Below are 19,014 nucleotides of genomic sequence, written 5' to 3' on the forward strand. Positions count from 1 at the left end.
AAAAAAAATCTCCCTTAAGAAAAAAGCCAGGGTTTGCTTTGCTTCTGCTCTAAGCCAACCCTGTTTCAGGTTCCAAGGAGGTTACTCCTTGCAGAAGGGAACGTGCTACAGAACACATCAGAAGACCTGAATTCTATTTCTGACACTGATTCTGATGTTCTGTGATCTTATCCCCGGCTACTTGAAGAACTTTGTTCTGCCCCCATACCCGCCCTCTGCCATCCTCTTCTTATTGCAACTTTGTGTGTAAGTGTGTTAAGACTCAAGGAAATTCTCCAAAAGCTCAAACTCATGTGATCTTTATTACTTGGGGCCACAAGTGCCAACCAGCCTAGAGGGGTTCCTGGGAATAGGCGGGCGGATCATGAGGTCAGGAGATAGAGACCATCCTGGCTAACATGGCGAAACCCCAGCTCTACTAAAAATACAAAAAATTAGCCAGGAGTGGCTGCACGTGCCTGTAGTCCCAGCTACTCAGGAGGCTGAGGCAGGAGAATCGCTTGAACCCGGGAGGCGGAGGTTGCAGTGAGCAGAGATCGCACCTCTGCACTCCAGCCTGGGAGACAGAGCAAGACTCCATCTCATAATAAATAAATAAATAAATGCTGGTTTCCTGCCTTGTGATGTGGCAGGACTTCGTAGGCAGACTAAATCTGCCTCCTAAGTAGTAGACATGGAGATACAGAATCTTCCACAGGGTGTAGAATTTACCAGTTACCTGGAAGCAATGGCATGCCCATAAAAATCTCCTCTGAGAAGCCATGGAACACTGTTCTGCGTCCTACCCCACATTCTAGAAATTTACTTGCATCCTCTGAGAACCATGTGTGGTACTGGCATCCGCAACCTGTTGATGCAAAAACATGAAGCTTCTAGTGAGGAGGGAGCAAACTTCTCTCTTTTGGAGTTATCAGTCTTAGTGCACTTTGTGCAAAGGGCAACGATCATGTGAAATTGTAGATGGCATTTTTCTGATACTTTGTACAAACCTTGATTTCATATGGTGCTGCAGCTGTGTTGCTGGAAACAGTATAGCCTGGAGAGGGCAAACTTTGGAAGAGACCAGCTGGATAAAATTCTGACTCTACACTAGGTACTGTGTGGCCTTAAGCAATTTATTTAATGTCCCAGTTTCAGTTTCTTGTATACAATACAGTTTCTAAATGGACCTAATTAAACATGAGCTTAAACTGAGAAAATGCATGTACACTCTTAGCACAGTGAACATGTCAATTGCTGTATGAATGCTAGCTATTACCAATAATAAATACTATTAATAGATATTAATAAATAGCACTTTAATTCATATTAAAATCAAATATTTTAATTAATAATTAAAATTAACACACATTATTAATATTAATACTAATAGATAACATTACACATAATATTAATAATAGTCCAGCCAAGCATGGTGGCTCATGCCTGTAATCCCAGCACTTTAGGAGGCCGAGGTGAGTAGATCACTTGAGGCTATGAGTTTGAGACCAGTCTGGCCAACACGGCAAAACCCCATCTTTACTAAAAATACACAAACTAGCTGGGCATGGTGTTGCACACCTGTAGTCCCACCTACTTGAGAGGCTGAGCACGAGAATTGCTTAAACCCAGAAGGCGGAGGTCACAGTGACCCAAGATCATACCACTGCACTCCAGCTCCACAGAGTGAAACTCTGTCTCCAAAACACCTTAATAATAATAATAATAATAAGGCTCACAAAAAAATAACCTAGGGAATTCATTAATGATGAGCAAATGGAAGTGATTCAAATAACCCTTTTGTGGCCCTAAAATATCCTGATAGATATCTATTTCAGCACGTGTAACATTACATTGTATTCTTTATTTCTTTACACCTCCACTATTCCAAAGACTCTCCAGGGCAGGGAATTCTCTCTTTTATTGTAATGTCACAACGTCTCCTCTATTACCTGTCCTATATGAATGTTGTTGAGTAAATGAAAAGTGAAGCCAGAAATTAATGAGTGAAGGAAAGTAAACACATACTCATTTGAAGGGAATATTTTTTGCATTAAACCAAAATAATTGTTTCTTATACAAACTATTTCTAAAAAGATAGCATTTTCCTTATTTATTATGAATTATTGCCAACTTCCCTTCCCCTGTCTCTGAGAAATGCAAAGTCCCTGATTTAGAGTAATTTCTCAAGAGTTGTTTAGGGGTTGTCTTAGTCAGCTCAGGCTGCTATAACAGAATATCGTAGGCTGGATGGTTTCAACAACAGACCTTTATTTCTTACAGTTCTGCAGGCTGGGAAGTCCAAGAGCAAGGTGTCAGCAGATTCTGTTCTTGATGAAGGCCTTCATCCTGGCTTGCAGATAGCGACCTTCTTGCTGGGTCCTCATACAAGTGAAGGGAGAAAAGGCTCTAGTTTCCATTTCTCTTCTTATAGAGACTAATCCCATCACGGAGCACCACCCTCATGCCATCATCTAAATCTAATAACTCCCCAAAGATCCCGCTCCAAATTTCATCACATTGAAGGTTAGATCTTCAATATCTGAATCTCGGGAGGATGCAAACACTCAGTCCCCAGCAGGTGCTGGAAGTATTAACACAGTGCCCCAAAACGATAGAATATTTTCGACAGGATGAATCCACTTTCAACCCTGGAAGCCAGGCATTTCAGAGTGGAAAAGAAAAGAGAAGCAACAACAGCACAAATAAGCATCTTATTAAGGAAATCGCTACGTCTTTGAGGGGTGCACATTCTATGCTTTCTCAAGGATGAAGTCTGAGCAGGCAGAACGAAGCTAATCTTGCCTGGCTGCACCCTTCTGATCTGGCAGGGGGCTGGGGCCGCTCCCTGCAGATGCCCACGATGCCAGGCAGCCCGGTTTAGTTTGTGGAACCTGCTCTAATCCGTCAGCACAGCCACAGTAGATATTCTGAAAACTAAGAGAATCACCTTCAGCAGCTTATCAACTAACCGCAGGCCCTTATCTCAAATGGGAACTTACTCAAACCGTTATTCAAGCTTATTCAAATGAATTTGAGAGCCTACTAACAGCCCTGGCTACATAATTTGCGGGGCGCAGTTCAAAATGAAAACGTAGAGTCCTTTTCAAAAATTATTGAGCATGTCAAGATGGTGTCAGTAGAACATCCAACTAGTCGGCTTCTGAACACAGGTCACAGGTTCATAAACCTAGCTCTGCCTAGCAATGACTATCCAGTAAGTCAAACACCAGGAAACCCCAACCCCTCCACAGCCCTGCGACTGCTGCAGCAGAAAAACAAAAACAAAACCGACACTCAACACCATCAGCATCAGCTCTTCCCAAACCACCAGTCTTCCTCAGAGACTCCCTCATTTGACCTGTTTTCACTCGTGTTCCCTCGACCTTCAAATGTTCAGTGTCCATTAAGCAGATCAAGGCTATCACAAAACAAAACAAACACCAAAAGGCCAAACCACTGGATCTAGAGACCTACGAACTTGCCCTCCTGATACCTGCAGCTGGGGTTTAAGGACGTGCCTGCCTTGGGCGGTGGGCGGGTAGAAACCTCACACACCAAAGCCCACGGAGCTAAATTCAAGGTTGCAAACCCCAACCCCGGTGGGAACACGGTCTGCAGACACGCCCCCCTAAGTCCCTGTCGTACACAATAAATTACTTTCTGAATATTCCCTTTACAACTGCAAAAAATAGAAATGACTGTAACTGTGCAGAGAAAGAAAAGAGAAGCTGGGATGAGCTCCATCAGGGGCGGAATCTGCTTCTCACTGGTGGATACTGTGATAAGAAACCTGGAACTGAGCGGCCTCACAATGGCCTATTTATCCGGCTCTCACGCACCGCCGGCAACCCCGGCTGGGAATCACGGGGGTGGCAGCAGTCCCCGGAAAACGGCGGCGCTCCGGCACAGGAAAGCCCGCGGATCAACTGATCTGCAGACAACGCTTCTTCCTTCCTGGGAAGCGGCCACAAAGGCAGCCAGCTGACCCCGGCCCAGCGCGGCTCCCGGCTGAGGAGGACAGGGGCGGGGGGGGGGGGGGGGGGGAGGACGGGCAGGGGGATCGTCGCCCGCCCGGCCCCCCACCCCCCAAGTTTCCTTTGGCAAAAGCATCCCAGGCGTGGTTCAGGCAGAGTCCACGCCAGCTAGGCTGGGGCCGAAACTCTCCACTTCAGGAAGGCGGGGTGGGCGGACCCACCGTCCCAAGCCCCCCACGGCCCCCACCAGCTGGCCCTTCCGGCCGGGGCGGCCTTGGCCTGGGCCTGCGGTTGACTTGGGTCGGGGGACAGGAACGATTGGCACAGCGCCCCCGACTGTTCCCTGAGGAGGCCCCTTCCTAGGACTTTTGGTCAAAAGCAAAAAGAAACACAGACATGTGCGTCACCCCGGGAAGCGCGCGGGGATTTCGCTCGCGTTTCAGGCGCAGACTTCGCATCCTCCCTCGGTAGGGGGTCGGGAGTTCCTAAAATTTACCCCCCAGCTTCACTTCTCTGGCGACAGAGCACCTTAACAGTTCATTTCCCTCTCGCTCTCAAGTGAAAACATCTTATTTTTGTGTTAAAATGTATAAAGACACCATGAGAATTGGCAGGAGGTCAAACCGTAGATTCTGAGATGCCCCGGTCGCTCCCCAGGAAGTGCTGTTTTCGGAAGTGTTGACCCAGCAGCTGGTCCCTGCTGCTCTAATGACACGATGTGTGCTTTCACTTTTTCACTCCCAAACAACGTGATTTGGAGTCTTGAGAGAGCCTTGGAAATCGCTGCCCGTGGAGAAAAGGTCTGGAGGCCAGGCCAGGAGAGCAGACACGCTGGGAGAAGCGGAGGCAGCCCTGTGAACTCGCCGGGCTCCGCAGGGAGGGGCGGGGGTGTCCAGGTCGCAGGTGGAGCTGGCCAGCTGCGAGCCAGGATGTCCTCGCTCTTTCCAAGTTATACAGAGTTCCCACAGGGAAAAAATAGAGGGATACGGGATCTAGGCAGATCTTCAGCTGTTTGTATACTCTGCACCAGGAGGCGCTATCATCAGCCCGGACCCCTACCCCACGGGACGGAGGAGACCACAATTCTTCCCTCCAGGCAGAATCGTGAACCCAATATTCCCATCTCCCCGACTTCTCTTAACTCAGTATACCGCCATTAACAGCATAGTCAGCCTTCTGGACTTGAACTCCAGAAGGAATTTTGTCTCATTTAGTGCCTGCAGGGGAGCAGGATGAGATAGTCCTCTTGGACCGGCACAAGGTCTCTGAGTTGACTCTTCTATAAACATTGCTCTTGTTTCTAGGGACAGAATCATTTCTTGACCTAGAGAAAGAAAGATATTGTGGGAAGGACCCCTGATGTTCAGTGGCAGTTTGGAGACCTGGCATTAGCCTTACTCAGTAAGGCTTCCTGATCTACCAGTACTGATCCAGTCAGCTTTGACGATCCCCCAGCCTGGTCCTGGGATTCTTCCAAACACTCATGAGATCACCCACATCTTGGAGGGGCTGGTAGTGTTACCAGCAGAGAAAGGTGAGGGCAGCAAGCAGTAGTCACTTTGGGTCTGAAATGAGCATCTTGGGGTTTTTATATCTACCCACCCACTATGGAACATTATTGTCCTTTCCTCTCTGCTACAGTGTTTCCAGAAAATGAGAAGTAGCATCTTCTTAGAAATAGATTGGGTACCCTGTCTCAGACCCAGTTTTTTTTTTGGAGGGTGGGAGGACGCAGTCTCATTCTGTCTCCCAGGCTGGAGTACAGTGGTGCGATCTGGGCTCACTGCAACCTCCACCTTGGGGGTTCAAGTAATTCTCCTGCCTCAGCCTCCTGACTAGCTGGGAATCCAGGTGTGCACCACCACACTCGGCTAATTTTTGTATTTTTCATAGAGACAGGGTTTTACCATATTGGCCAGGCTACTCTTGAACTCCTGACCTCAAGTGATTCGCCTGCCTCAGCCTCCCAAAGTGCTGGGCAGTTACTTTTATTATAGTTCTAGATAACATAGAAAAGAACATGGAAGGCAGCTATGCAAGCAAAACACAAACAACCCTGTTAAAAAGTGGGCAGAAGACATGAACAGACACTTCTTAAAAGAAGACATGCAAGCAGCCAACAAATGTGAAAAGATGCTCAGCATTGCTAATTATCATAGAAATGCAAATCAAAACCACGATGACATCTCACGCCACTCAGAATGGCTGTCATTAAAAAGTCAAAAGAAAAAAACAAAAACAAAAAACAAAAAACAGATGCTGGCAAGGCTGTAGAGAAAAGGGAACACAAATACATTGCTGGTGGGAATGTAAATTAATTCAGCCACTGTGGAAAGTAGTTTGGAGATTTCTCAAAGAAAATAAAACTACCATTCGATCCAGCAGCAATCCCATTACTGGTATATATCCAAATGTAAATAAATTGTTCTACCAAAAAGACACATTCATTTTTATGTGCTTCACAGCATTATTCACAATAGCAAAGACACTGAATCGGCCTAGGTGTCTGTCGATGTAAGACTGGTATATAAACACCATGGAATACTATGCAGCAATGAAAAAGAAGGAAATCATGTCCTTTGCAGCAACATGGATGCAGCTGGAAGCCATTATTCTAAGCAAATTAATGCAGGAGCAGAAAACCAAATAGTACATGTTCTCACTTATAAGTGGGAGCTACATATTAGGTAACATAGACATAAAGATGGCAACAATAGACACTGGGAGATACTAGAGGGAAGCAAGGGTTGAAAAACTAACTATTGGCTACTATGCTCACTGCCTGGGTAACAGGATCATTTGACCTCAGAGCTCAGCATCACATGTATATCACACAATATACCCATGTAACAAATCTGCACATGTACCCCTGAATCTAAAATAAAAGTTGAAATTATATATTTAAAAAAGAACAGAACAGAAGAGAACATGAACTGTGGTGACTATTTTCAAAGGAGGAACACTTTGCATTTTACAGGGTTCAGGTTTTATAATATATTCTTGTTATCAATATCTTTTAAAAATATCTGGGTGAAGTTTAAAAATCCCCTGAACACACATTTAATAAGCTGTCTCAGAAACCTATTGAGAAAGGCTGTTCTTTGCCTGCCCAGACTCTGCTTCTTCCACTCTGACTGTCCTCACAGCTAATGGGACAACCCCTGAGAATAATGAGCCCTGGCCACCCAGTCCCATCCATGGTCAATGCCTCTTGTGGAACCCCATTGTCTTTGCCTTATAGGATTGCAGACCTGGCCTCTGACTCCTAATGGCTTGCTCTATCTCCTGCTTGCACTCTGCCTCTCCCCATCTAATGGCAGAGCCTCCCTGGCTCCAACCCTCTATGCTTTCCCTCAATGTCCTGCTCTTCCAGACGCTCCAGTAACTTCCTTGCCCAGCCTGTTGGCTTCTATGGCAAGTGCTCCTGGAAAACCTGATCTGCCCTTGCTCCTCTAAGGGGGTTCTGACACATGCTCCCCTTCAAGTTGCTATAGGACATCGGACACCAAATATCTTGGAGACCTCGAGATTGTGGGCAATTACTACCATAAATAAAAGCAGAAGAATACCAAGGTTCTCTTTGAATAAAGTGATTAGGATTCAAAACCGTCCACACATAATGGTCTATATAATGGCCTCTTGCTTAGACTTGGTCACGTTCAGAGTCTTCTGTCCACTTCTCTCCCATCCCCCTCCTGCTTCCCCACTGTTTTAGTAAAATGTGCTTTGCAAAGGGCCCAGTTAGTGCCTTCCTACAACTAAGGATTAATGAGGCAGCAGAGAGGTCCAGGCCCCCACTTACTGTCCCTCCCATCCACTGGGCAGTTCCTCCACACCACTGAGTCAGGAAGGAGAAAATTCTAACCACCAGGACTACTTCTTTTAACATCAAAGTCCTGCTGAATGTAAAATAGTACCGTTACTATGGAAAACAGTTTTATGGTTCCTCAAAATGCTGAACTTTGAATTACCATATGACCCTGAAATTCCACTCCTAGGTATATGCCTAAAAGAATTGAAAACATATTTAAACAAAAATCTGTACATCAATATTCATAACAGCACTGTTCACAGTAGCCAAAAAGTGGAAACAGCCCAGTTGTCCATCAGTGAGTGAATGGATTCATAAAATGTGGTATGTATATACAATGGAATAGTATTCAGTCATGAAGAGGAATGAAGTATTGATACAAACTATAATCCAACATGTATTATATATAAAATACAACATAAATGAACCCACACAACATTAAGGTAAGTGGAAGAGGCTAACTAGTTGATTACAATAATGATGATGATAATGAGAATGATAACTTATGATGGTGAAGATGACTATGATGATGGAAGAAAGAGGCTTAAAGGGGGTCCCACAAATCTAGACAATACAGCATCCCTAGATTCCCTGGAGCAGGACCATATTTCTGAGCAATCCTAAGCCTTGAGCCACTTTGACCCCACTGTTGATGCAGCCTTGCCCAGATCAGGGCTGGTAAGTAACAGAATCCAAGTTTGTCCAGTATCAGAGCCAACAATAATTCAACTGAACCTCAGTCTCCCTAAAATGGAAGTAAAGGTTTATAATTATAGCTCTGGCATCACAGAACTTCTTAGACATAGATATATATATATGTACATATATATATATAATGAGAACATTCACTAACAATGAGTGCTTAGTGTATATCTGGCACTGTTCTACGTGATTTATATATACTAAGTTGTTAATTCCCACTGAAGCCTTGTGAACTAGGCATTGTTATTAGTCTCATTTCATGAAGAAACTGAGGAACAGAGAGATTACAGTCGTGTCCAAGATCTTATAGCTGTCAGGCAGCAGTATCTGGATTGACACCCAGAGAGAAGGCTGCCACCAGGCCTCTGCAAGAGCTTACTTGGTGGGTACCTGCGTGATTACTCCTGGCTTTTCTCCTCCCTTGTAGAATCCCAACATACTTCTCTTTTGTTCCTTCAGGGAGAGCATGTCCTCCAACATCTGGCCCTGCTGCCTTTGGCACCAAAACTGTATACATACCCTAGAGCCGAGACTTACTGAATTTCCTTGACGGTATCTTCATGCTGTTTCCTACATCAGGATATAAATACAACAAAACAATAGCTTGTCTTTTCGCTTGCCTTTGCTATTGTCTGTGCGATGAGCTCTGGGTGAAAAGACACTGGGACAGTATACAAATAGCCTTGGCTCTGAAGGTAAAGGCTTTTCTTTGCCACTGAAGAAAGTTCAAAAGAAATTTGTTCTTTTTTTGGGGGAGTGGGTGAGGGAGACCGATTCATGATTTTATTTTATTAGCGAGTTCACAGAAGCCTGGGATATTCATCTTGCAATGCTGTTTTGCATCTCTCTTTCTCCTTCATTCTCCAGAAAACCCAGTAACGCTAGGCTATAAAGCCACGAAGCTTCCCAGTCAGTGAATTTGGGGTGCTAGGGACCTAAATAGGGAAGAAGTTACTAGTCTGAAGAGGACCTAGGCATGGCTTCAGTGATACCCAGTCTAATACTTTCCCCTTCCCATTTTACAGATAAAGGAATTCAGTCCCAAATGGCAAAGAGACGGTTACCTTCCTAGGTCAGTAGTAGATGCAGAACTTAAGCCCTGGCCAGTCTCCAAGTTCTATATTCAGAAGTTTTTCCCTGCCATAGACCCTTCCTCTCCACTGCCCCTGAAAGAAGTAGAGCACTGTTAGAGGAGTCAATGGATGCCAGGCCTGGCAGAGATCAGGCTGATAGTAGGTGTCAGAGGTGGTAGAAGCCAGAAGGGCCAGGACAAAGTTTAAGGCTGTGGTCATACAGCAGAATGTCTAGTCTCTGAATTGATGGGTCCCAATTTCAGAGATAGGTGGAGTAGTTCAAAAATCTCAATTGCTTCTTAAGAGAATCATTGCTCTGAAAGTCATCATGCAAGGTGGCTGAAATGGGGGAGTGTATTAGTCCATTCTCACACTGCTTATAAAGACTTACCCGAAACTGGGTAATTTATAAAGGAAAGAGATTTAATTGACTCACAGTTCAGCATGGTTGGGGAAGCCTCGGGAAACTTACAGTCATGGAGGGAGGGGAAACAAATATGTTCTTCTTCACATGGTGGCAGCAAGGAGAAGTGCTGAGCAAAAGAGGGGAAAGCCACTTATAAAACCATCAGATCTCATGAGACACTCATTCAGTATCACAAGAACAGCATGAGGGTAACCACCCTCATGATCCCACTGGATCCCTCCCATGACACATGGGGATTATGATTATGGGAACTACAACTCAAGATGAGATTTGGGTGGGGACACAGCCGAATCATATTAGAGTGTATGATGCTCCTTCACTGAGAGCCAACTAAATTTCTGGTATTGTGCAGGGAGTTTCAGTGTATTATCTCATTTAATTCCCAGAGCAACTCCATAGTGTAAGGTTTATTAAACTCTTTTCACAGCTGAGGAGACTAAGGGTGAGGGAGGTCTCATGGCCAAAAAATATCAGGACCAACATATGATTATGAGTTCATTTGACTTTAAAGTTAGGAGGCTCTTCATTAAGCCACATGGCCCAAAATAAGACTGAGGTCTCTTATCTCAGAAGTCTGGACTTCTGCCAGGGAGTTTTCCTTCCAAAAATTTTTTTTAAGTTGCTATTGATATATTATCCATTTTTCTTAGATTTAGTCCCAGTAGGTCTAGTGGGAAGTTGGAAAATTCCTATGGGAGGGTGTGACTCTTCCTCTGACCTTGCTTAAGACATGCTAGGGGAATGTCTCTGCCTCTAGGCCATTCAACAGACCAAGTGGAGGGGAAGATGCAGGCTTGTCCTCTACCCCATCACTTTCTGGGTCACCTAAGAGAGGTAGCCTGGAGGAGTGGCCAAGAGCAGGAACTCTGGCATCACACTGCCTGAGATGATACCTGCTATTGTTTACCAGTTTTGGGGTCTTGGATAAGGCATTTGGACTTTCTGTGCCTTATTTCCCTTATCTGTAAAATGGGGTAATAATATTACCTGCCTCATAGGATTGTTGAGAGAATTTAACCAGTTAATATATGTAAAGGGTGTAGAGGATTGCCTGGCTTACCATAAGTAGATTTGAGCATCATTATTAATATGCTTCCAGGAGCCATTTTCCCTAAGTCTTGGATTTAATAACAACCAGGGACTGAATAATAACCAGAATCCTGGAACCAGCTACCACTTTTATTGAGCACCTAATCTCTTTATTAGGAATGCTTTATATGTACCATCTCTAACCCTTAGAGATGTTACATAAGCATTATTATCTCCATTCTACAAATAAGGAAATGGAGGCATCGAAAAGTCAAGTGACTTGCACCAGCTCACATGACCAGAAGATGCCAAGCTGGTGTCTGAATCTACATCAGTCAGGCTACAGGGTCTCTCCTCTGGCTCAGCTACTTCTCCAATGCTGGGTTGGTGGTTTCCAGCAAAAGCCATCTTTAAACATAATGTCTTTTATTAGCTTTCATTGTATTTTTTTATTTTTTGGTAGAAATGGGTGGGACTGGTAGTTAAAAAGTAAGCAGTGTGTGGCCGGGCATGGTGACTCACTCTTGTAATTCCAGCACTTTGGGAGGCTGAGGCGGGCAGATCACGAGGTCAGGAGATTGAGACCACGGTGAAACCCCGTCTCTACTAAAAATACAAAAATAAATTAACCAGGCATGGTGGAGGGCACCTGTAGTCCCAGCTACTCTGGAGGCTGAGGCAGGAGAATGGCATGAACCCGGGAGGTGGAGCTTGCAGTGAGCCTAGTTCGTGCCACTGCACTCCAGCCTGGGTGACAGAGTAATACTCTGTTTCAAAAAAAAAAAAAAAAAAAAGTAAGCAGTATGACTGTAATCAGATGTTCTCTAATTTGCCCCTTTGAAAACAAAATTAATAGGTGGAGGAGCATTGTCATTTAGTAGTTGCTGCTGAGGCCAGACAGTGTCCATGCTGGGCTGTGCATCTGCTTTCTGGGAATCTATCCTGGACTGATTTAACCTCAGCTCACATGTACAGTAACCAAGCAAATTGAGGTTCATGACCAAGTTAAATACATCTTCATGGATTCAGGATCCATGCTCTCAGAAAAGAGGTTTAAAATGATCTTGATCCAAACCTCTTTGTTGTACAATGTTCTGGTACAGGAAACTGGCGATGATGATAGTGATGGCAATAATAAAAATGACAGATGGCTCCCTTATGAGAGCTTATGGAGGGCCAGGCACTGTGCTACATGCTTTACACATATTATCCCATTTAATTCTCACAACTGTCTTTTAGAGCCCCCTTTTATAGATGATGAAATGAAGACTTAGAGAAGGACAGTCCCTCGTTTAGGTTGCATAGTGACATGTGGAGTCAGGATTCAAATTCCTGCTGAACTCCTACCCTAAACTCCTAAGGTTACATGGTCTATGCACTCTTTGAAAAGGGTCTTTCTTGACCTGAGTCAAAAAGAAACACACAAACTCTAGATGTCCCAAAAAGAGATGGAGCCATCTATTCCCTCAATTGCAAAAGTCACTTGAGTTCTGCCTTGAATTCTTGAACTTTGGGAGAGATGGCAGGTTCTACCTGAATCTCCCAAACACTTTTAAAAGTGGAAGAATTATAGCAAAACCTCAATTACTGACAAATGTTCTAATTGTTCTTGAATGCTCGTCAATCAACAAAGTCCCACCTAAATAGGTTCTCTCCTTCCTAATAGATCCTGGGGTAAGAGTTAAGCTTTCTAATTTGCTCTTTTGTTCTGAGTTAGCTGGAAATTTTGCCACCAGCATTAAAACAAGAAGAATAAATTTATATGTGGAAACACTTTTACTTCCCAATACTCTAGAGTACTGTTACAAGGAGACAGCAAATTTATCCGTTTATTCATCTGATCATTTAATTAACATTTGTGGAGTGCCTAGTATTTTCCCAATACTGTGCTGGAGGTGCTGGGAAGAGAGAGAGAAAAATAAATGATACTCTTTTGTTCTCAAGTTGCTTGCAAATTTGCATGCATTGGTCCTAGTTTGGATTTTGCCAAATCCAAGGAAAAGGATCTTCAGCTGGTCCTGCAAAGCAAGCTCCAGAGAAACTCAACAGCAGAATTCCATTACTTACATAGCTTTCTGGGTATGAAAAACAGGAAGAGGAACCATCACAACTCTAGGGTTTTTTAAGGCATGAATCATAAACCAGATCAACAGGTATGGTGACGGGCTTGCCAGTTTAGCAATTGTCTCTGTAAAAGGAGAGAACTACTTGGTCAGAAGGAAATGCCAACGCTCGCCCCCACCCCACCGCCCTCCCACATGAAGCTCAACCTCTCAGAGTGTTGCTGAGATGCTTTCTGTTTTGTTTTGATTCCAGCTCCCTCTCTACCCAGCTGAGCCACATAGAGAGAATGAAGCCTGCCATTTTGCACACAGTTTTGCCTTTTCGGCTGTTTATTTTGCTAAGACTCTTAAACCTGTCAGCGAAGCGGTTTCCAGCCCAGTCTCTGTGGTAATAATCTCCCTTTCTAAGAGATAAGCACCCCGAGTGAGACAGATTGGAAGACAAACTAACACACCAAAGTTGCTGAGTACACATGACTCTTTAAAGATGGCCTCATTCACTATTCAGGCTTTATTAACTTAAAAAAAGAAAAAGAACAACAAAAAAGTCCAGCTTGGAGGTTTCAGAAACTCATTAAGAAATTACTAGAAACCCCTCAGTGGAAAATGCCAGTGCATGCACACATCTGACCCAGACCCACACTTCTTTCAGCACAAGGGCTGATGGAGAAACATGAGCAGGGAAGGCCTGTTGGGGAGCTGAAGGGACAGGACCTCTTGACAAGCCTAAGAGTTTACTCAGACATCCCAAGTTCTGAGACATAAACCAAATTTTACCCCCGGAAAACCAAACCAAACAAAACACTCAGATGAAAAATGCCACTTCTCAGTTTTCTAAAATCAAATTAAACCTTACTTTGCATCCCCTTTTCTCCAGAGCAGGAAATTTATTCTTGGTCATTAGGAAGGAACTCCTTACCAAAGATAATGCTAGATCCTTTTGGCAGGTTCTTGTCCATCTTCCATGGCCTGTTTAGAAGTCATTGAACTTTTCTGTTTTGCTGCTGAAATCCTGATTTTATTCAACTGTGGGACAGCAACATACTCAGGGAAGGTGGGTCCTTCCCCCAGCCCAGGCAAATGGAAGGTGGTTAGTTTAAGCTGAGACTGTTCAGCAAACCTACCCTTCCTTTCACCTGGAGTGTGGGATGGGTATGTGACTGTGGATTTCTGGGATCTTCCATAGGGCGAGAGTGACGCAGGGCAAGTGAGTCCCCAAGTGGAGCTTAACCTACAAGAGTTCTTGGCTTTGCTCAGGAGAGAAGTCAAGGGTGAGCCGGTGGTAGGGTAGAAGAAAACAGCTTTGTTGAAGTGGTGGCGTCATAGCTATGTGACTGCCCCTGCAGAGCAGGGTTATCCTATAGGCAGTGTGTCCAGAGTAGCAGCTCAGTGCAGTCTTACAGTCATATTTATACTTGCTTTTAATTACATGTAGACTAAGGGGTGGTTTATGCAGAAATTTCCAGGGAAGGGGTGCTAACTTTTGGACCATCAGGCCATTGGCATGGAAAGAAGTGGTAATTCCCTGTTGTTGCCATGGTGATGGTAAACTTAGATGGCAGGCTGGTGGGCTGTCTTATGGAAAGCTGCTTCTGCCTTGTCCTTGTTTTAGCTCGTCCTCAATTTGGTCCAGTGTCCAAGCCTCATCTCCTACCTCAGGAGGAGAGTGTGAGAAGGGAATTTCCTATTTAATTAAAACAAAGGCATGTGAGGCAAAACTCCATTCTTTCCTGCCTCTTGAGCACATCCATGTGAGGCACGATGCTTGGACCTGCAGCGGCAGCCGTCTTGTTGTTATGAGGGGAAAAGAGAGCATCACCAAGAGCCGTGGCCTTCTGACAGCGTTATGTTGCTGAGGTTACCTCTCTGGAACCTCTTGATGTGTACCACGATGAACCCTTGATATTCAAGGCTGTTTTAATTGGGTATTCTGTTTCTCACTAACTAAAAGCAGCTTCCATTATACAATCTTTGAAGTCCTGAACACTGAGGACAGTGTGGTCTTCCTGTGGTCCACCCTGTGGTCTTCCATCCATGCTGGTCCCTACTGATAGTGTCTGAGACCTCATCGTCCCTGTGCAAATGTGCTTCACTGTTTTGGTGCCAAAAGTGAACAAGGTGGGGGACCTCTGCTGAAGATTGTATCCCCAAAGCCTAGTGTTCAGTGTCCCTGGGGCACCACACAGCCACTGCTCAGTCACCGTCCTGGGCTGCATTCAGGAGCCCACAGGAAAGCTCCTGTGCGGCAGTAATGCTGCGGTGACCTTGCCTCCAAGATCAGCTCGGATGAAGAGGTTTTGATGCTGTCAGGTCTTCCTAAGGCTTTTAGTAATAGGCAGCTGTCACTCGTAACAGATTCTCTGTCCTCAATTCATTCACTCAAAGCTAAGAAACTGGGTCCTGAGGCAACAGTCAGACCAGGCTTTAAAATGACGTCTGGATATTTGAAGTAATGGTTTGGTTGAATAACTGCCTAGAAAAACACTTGGTTCTCTCCCTCTACTTACCCCACCCACCCTACTCCATTCAGGATCTGCACGTCACGAATCTGTTATGCGGACGCATTTTCAGTGCTCACTCGTTCTATCACAAGATATCTGCCCTTCATGGACTCTCCTAGTGGCCAAGGACTTAAAAGCAACAACAAACTGAATAAAGTTTCCATTTATCTTGAAAAACTAGCCATCGAGTGGATTAAAGGGAGATTGAAAGACCTAGAAAGGCAAATCAAAGGTGAAGGATTCTTTCCTCTCCACACGGTAACTTTTTCGTATTACAGTTGATGGTCCATGGCTCAAGAAGCTATGAGCCACTTCTGGTTCATCAGAACGGTGCTTTTAGAAGCAGAGCTGTTACATGTCAATAAGCATAACATTCACCTGAAGAACTTTTTTGGTTTAAAAGCATGTTTCTGGAGCCTAACTTCTTGCGATTCTAATTCCTCAGGCCTGGGACGGGGCCTGGAGAACTTGCTTTATGGCCATACTGACTGAGTAGTTCCCGAGCCCACTCTGAGATATGCTGTCCTGCCCTTGGAGCCAGGCATTTCATTTGGTCAAAAGCAGACTCCACCTTCTTCTCATTATAAGTAGCCTCTTAATAAAAGAAAAAAGAAAAGAAAAGAAAAAAAAACAGAGTTAAAATAGTTCAGCCTGAGGTTTTGCCAAAGCACTCAGCAAAAACGTTTGTTGATTCCAGAATCTAAAATGCTAAATGAGGGTCAAAAATGAACCTCAAATTACATTTGAAAGAAGACTTCCTACAGTTACTCCATCCTGTGTAGGAACTAATCGGAGCTGGTGTTCTCTAGCACACGCTTTTTGGCAGCTTCATAAACTGTGTTGAGGTTTCCCTAATTCTCCTGGCATCCCAGGGAATGGCCTAGGGAGCTCTTCCATGCAAATGAATAGTTTGCCTTATCTGGTCCTCAGAAGTTCCCCTTTCTGATGAAAACCACTCTGAAATTGGTTACAGAGCAGGGGCTGGATGAGAGGCCCCAGTCAGCCAGCACCTCTAAATAAACAGAAGGGGTCACATGATTTATCGGGTGACGAGTGTTTGCTGGAAAGCATGTGGCGTGAGGTGACTGTCCAGTCGGAGGGAGTGGGGGAAAAAAGGCACAAACATGCAGCAGAAAACTCCTACTTGCTTTTGTTTTTAAGGGAAACTCCCCTCCTGTGAGGACAGTCCTGGGAGGCCCTTTCTGAACCAGGCGAGGAGGAATGCTGTGGTTTTATGTGGGGGACTGAGCTGGATGGGACAGCCTGGAAAGACACCAGTGATCTAGGAGCAGGCAACTGTCTCCTAGAAGAGTCTCTTTTCCAAATGTTTCCCCAGAGTCTTCTCAGATACTCCTGTTTAATGGGGTTTTTCCTTTAATCTGTTCATGTTTTCTATTGGTAACCTGAAAAATATTTGCTTGATACTTGAGCCATCACTCACTTGACAGAAGAACCCACTTATGCAAGGCTTTTGGGGTGGGAGGTGACAGAGGGAAGGGCTGGGGATGGAGGTGGAGAGGGTCACACTTATAAGTTAAAAGAGAGAGTGGCAGTGGCTGCATAGGCTCTGGGCAACTGCAGGGAAAGGCTGTCTGGGCTGATTATAGTGATCACTGAGCTGCTTTACCCAGTACTGACTTTCTAAAATTCCAAATGCTTAATATCCATTCTAAGGGGTCAACCACGATTGATGAATTTTAGCATAATGCTCAGATCTTTCCTACTGAGGACTGAAATGTCCTTATCTCTAAAATAACCTCTACAAATTAAGGAGAAAAATCAAAGAATGCCCAAAAGATAGGAACATACAATTCATAGAAAAGGAAATATAAATGGCCATTAAAAACAAGAAAAGATGTTTGACTCCTGTGAAATCAATTTACAGGTATTTCAAAATAGATGATTTTTAAAAGGTGGCTACTTTCACTCATAATGAAAGAAAAGCAAAAACTACCTGAACTGGAAAGAAGTATAAAAGGGAGGTTACTGGGCTCTCAGTCCTGTCCTGTTTCTTGTCCTGGGTGCTGGTCACATTTATTTGTGAAGACATTGAGCTACACACTTAGGACCAATATACCTTTGTAAATATATTTCAATTTAAACATTTTTTAAAGTACCTTGGAATTCCATTTTTTACCTGAGAGAGTGTCAAAGATAAACATGATAACCCATGACACTGAATGGATGTAGAAAAATAGATACTCTCATAGATAAAAATTATGACACAATATTGAAAAGGATGTGAAGAAATACACACTCTCACACATTGTTAACAGGAATATAAATGGTACAGTTTCTGTGGAGGGCAAATAGACAATATCTATCAAATATACCAATGCACATACCTTTTGACATAGCAATTCCGCTTCTAAAATTTCTCCTACTCACACATGTACAAAATGATATGAATACAATGTCATTCTGTAATGCAGTGTTGGTAATAGCAAAAGATGAGAAACAATCTAGATGCCCATTTTAAGGAGGCAGGTTAAATAAATCCTTGTAGTTCTATAAAATGGAACACTATACGACTGTAAAAGAGGAACTGGAAACTCTTGATGTTCTGCAGAATAATCTCCAAGATATATTGTTGCATTGAAAGAAAAGCAAAGTATAGAAAGAAAAGTGTATGTAGTATTCTGTCATTTGAATAGGTAAAGGGAGAATTATATATATCCTCACTGACATATAAATAAACCATCTCTGGAAGAATATACAAGAAACTGGTAACATAGCTTTCAGGTGGGAGAACTGAACATTTGGGGGACAAGATTGGGAGGGAGACTTTTGCCATATTTCTTTTGAAACTTAAATTTTGAATGACACGAAGGTATAATCCAGTCCAAAAATAAATGACATTTAAAATCTTAAGCCTGGATTTTCTGTGCTATGTAGTATATTGACTTCTTAATTATTATTTGAACTTCACTTTCATATTTCTCTCTCTCTCATACACTTTGTCATAAACCATCCCATCGTCAATTACATTTGTGAAGAGTAGGGAAAATTCAACCTTATAAGATCTACACATCAATTATGATAAGACCTGACTTCAGAAATGTTTAACTAGGAAAATCACATGCCATCTAGAATGGAGAAAATCCGTTAATCTGCTTTGCTGACTTATCAGGCCCCACACTATGAACTACCATCACATGGCAAATCATGGACATTTTTCTCCCCTGTTCAGTATCACTTAGTAAGTAGCAGTACAGTCCATTAGCCTTTGGTCTGCCTTGGCTACTGTATCATTTTCTACTATTCCCACTTGCTTCCTGAATAGGCTCTTGTTTCCTCCTTTCTGGGTAGTCTGTTTATTCTCCCTCCATTGTGCTATCTCCTGCATCTCACTAATGAGCTTCATCCTGTTTTTGACAGACCATTCTCTGTTTTGACAAGGTAAAATTGATCAGCGAATTAAACACATGTGAAACATCTCCAAATACAAACCC

The 19,014-nt window shown here is 43.7% G+C and overlaps 1 long non-coding RNA gene across 2 annotated transcripts; it reads right to left on the bottom strand.

Annotated features, from left to right (window-relative positions):
• Nucleotides 1-630: 630 nt before the first annotated feature.
• On the bottom strand, nt 631-18,241 carry LOC117065145. 2 transcript variants are annotated; one of them, XR_004429835.1, is made up of 7 exons: nt 17,908-18,241; nt 13,981-16,156; nt 13,066-13,186; nt 10,015-10,075; nt 9,534-9,635; nt 2,248-5,280; nt 631-847 (listed from the first exon to the last, which is right to left on the bottom strand). It is a non-coding gene; the product is annotated as an uncharacterized LOC117065145 (long non-coding RNA). The 2 variants fall into 2 exon arrangements; XR_004429834.1 differs by lacking the exon at nt 631-847 and having other exon boundaries at nt 1,679-5,280.
• Between the last annotated feature and the right edge of the window lie 773 nt (nt 18,242-19,014).

The sequence above is a fragment of the Trachypithecus francoisi genome, unplaced genomic scaffold (genome assembly GCF_009764315.1).
Source record: "Trachypithecus francoisi isolate TF-2019V2 unplaced genomic scaffold, Tfra_2.0 Lachesis_group2, whole genome shotgun sequence".
In the NCBI taxonomy this organism is placed as follows: domain Eukaryota; kingdom Metazoa; phylum Chordata; class Mammalia; order Primates; family Cercopithecidae; genus Trachypithecus; species Trachypithecus francoisi.